Here is a 3,156-nt window from a genome sequence, read left to right on the forward strand (position 1 = left end):
ATTTTTAGTTTTGTATTAAGATTTAATAGAGCAAGTAGGTAATATAATAATAATATGATATATTAAATAAAAGAATAATATTGAAAATGTATATAAAATGATACCTATGTCTATATTTTTTATGTGGCGTGGCTTCCCTTGGTCACACAAACAATACACCGAACAAATTCATTCCACCCATAGATATCCCTTGACTCTTCTATAATTCTGTAGTTCCTCTATGATCGATGATAATAATTGTACGTACCTACGCTACAACCTCTTCAACATGTCCCTAAAAGAAGTAGTCACATGACGTAAGATCAGTTGCAAAGCATTGCAATGGTGGATACAGTTCTAATTATTGAAGGGAGGTGGGTAATGAAAGGATGGGTTTAAACAACTGAATTATACATAATATATTAATATATAGGTACATTAATTATAGTATTCTATTATATTAATTGTAAATAAAATAATATCTTAGTTATAATTAAAACGCATTTTGTTGGTGACGGGGTAAGGGTGCCAGGGCAATTGATTTTGATGCATTGGATGGTTAATATTGATTTACCTTGTATTTTATTCCAATAGGTACCAAAATAAAATAAGCCAAATAAGAATAAAAAAATGATTAATTTATTAATTTATTATACAGTTGTAATAAATATTATTATTATAGTATATTCGATCTCTTGTGATCATCATACAAAATATAATGTAGGTACCAGGTACCTACATTATTAATATTAACATTATACTACACCTAATATTTATTAACTATACAATACACCCATTATTAGAAAGATAAAAAAAAATAATTAGTTTTTTACTAGTTCGATAAACATCTACAACATAAAACAATTCTTTACAACTCGACTAAAATCAATTTTAACATCATTATTGCGTAGGTATATGACTATGTAGGCACCTAATTAATAATTGTTTAATACTAATTTGCAATTCGATCCTAACAAAGCTTTCAGCTGCCTTTAATCTCATGTCCGTTTATTCCAATATCAAAATATATTTACGATGTATAAATTAACACGTAATTATCAGATAGTTTCTACGAGTACCATCAACGTTTTATAATATGGTTTTCATAAAATATTTGTTGAGCGATGCTATTGAGTTTCTATCCCTTATTTAGGCAAATTTTGTGTTTAGTCTTAAACCGTTAGTAATTGCACTAAACGCACATAACTTTACGTAAATTATCAATATCATAATATATTACAATACAGTATAGATACCTACGAGTTATATACAGTGAAAACCGTCTAAAGCGGATAACCCTGGATAATACGAAAACTATCCAAAACGGAATTTTTCTATGGTCCCGAAAATAAGGTATAAAAAATAGATATGCGTATGCACAATGTACATCGTTAAATAGTGAAATAGTTAAATAATGTTAATGATTTTTTGATTATTGATACACATTTGGTAACGGAGAGCCAAGAAATACATTCACAAAATGATTGTGAAAGTAATTCATCTAGCGACGAAGAAGAGGTAATGCATGAAGAAGTCATATTGATAAATACATACAAAGAAGCATTAATTGAAATAAAAAATCTACATCAGTTTTCTGTCGATAAATAGGATGATAATCTCCTTCAAATGGTTTCATCGATCAAACAACACACAGAAGAAAAAATAGCAGCAACCGTGACAAAACAGAAAACTCTTCATCATTTTTGGAAATTCTAAATGTTTATATGTCATCATATTTAATTACAGTAATTTAGTATGTAATATGTGATGAAAAAACCTATATTTTAGTTTAAATTTAATTCATTATAAAACCGATATTTTAGTTTAATTTTAATGAATTATATTATTTAAAATAATAATTTGAAAATATTCTTTGGTATTTATTTGAATTGAATAATCCGGAATTTTTCCGTTTTATTGAATAAAGCGGAAAACTGCTATAAAAGTAGTGATGATCAAAACAAGACCAAAACCAAGACTAAGACCAAGACATTCAAAATCTTGGTCTTGGTCTTGGTCTTGCAGACTCAGTCTTGGTCTTAGTCTTGGGTATACACCTTAATATTGGTCTTGGTCTTGGTCTTGCAGACTCAGTATTGGTCTTGGTCTTGCACAAGACTCTTGCAAGACTCTTGCTATTTTCACAAAATATATAAAAAAAAAAACTAAATACCTGTTATAGCTGTGTGTAGGTTTTTGCTATGATCTCTAAGATGAAACTTATTCCAATATATTACATAGTATATTCATAAATCAAACATTAATATAAAACAAGTCAAACAATTTAATTTTTATTATACACGTTTAAAACTTTGCATTTAAAATTATGCTTATATTATTTTACTTGTATAAATCAATTTACCAGCATAATTAACTTTCTAAGTTCCTATTGCATTTATAATAAATATCAATAGGTTATTACTAATTGCTAATCACTAGTTATTGACCAATATAATGTTTATACAAATTAAATTGTTGTTTTTTTAATGTTCACTTTAACAAAAAATAATATTTAAAAAAAACTGTATGGTTTGTTCCAAATATTAAATTGCTTAATAATTATATTTGTTATAATGATTATATTTATCATTTATAATTAAACTTTTATTCTTATTTTATTCACCAGTATCCAGTACAGTTGTACTAAATGTTTAAGTTTCTTTTAATATAATATATTGTCCAGGACAGAAAAATCACACAAGCTACCAACGAAAATAAAAACGTACTTCCTATTAAAATGATACCTACCGTAGTCCGTAATGACTTTCAGCAATTATTAGTATATTCGATTCAAAGTAAAGGTGTGTTATGGACATACATTATTCAAACAGCTATGTTATTTTGTAATATTAATTCACATTATATTCTTAATCTTTTTTTCAATAATTCGCAATTTCTTCGAATAGGTACTAATAAAATGTAATAACAATACAAATAAATTCCTATTATTTACATTATAAATTATTAGTTAATGGAAAATAGATAGGTACACTAATGTGTTTTCGGGGGAAAAAAAAATTGCAAGACTGCAAGAGTCTTGCAGTGATGGTCTTGTTTTGTTCTTGGTCTTACAGCTTCGGTATTGGTTTGGACTTGTTCTTGCAAGCCTAATCTTGGTCTTGGTCTTACTAGACCAGTACTATCTTGGTCTTGGTCTTGGTCTTGGTCCTTGGTCTT

The sequence above is a fragment of the Acyrthosiphon pisum genome, chromosome X, assembly GCF_005508785.2.
Source record: "Acyrthosiphon pisum isolate AL4f chromosome X, pea_aphid_22Mar2018_4r6ur, whole genome shotgun sequence".
NCBI lineage: Eukaryota > Metazoa > Arthropoda > Insecta > Hemiptera > Aphididae > Acyrthosiphon > Acyrthosiphon pisum.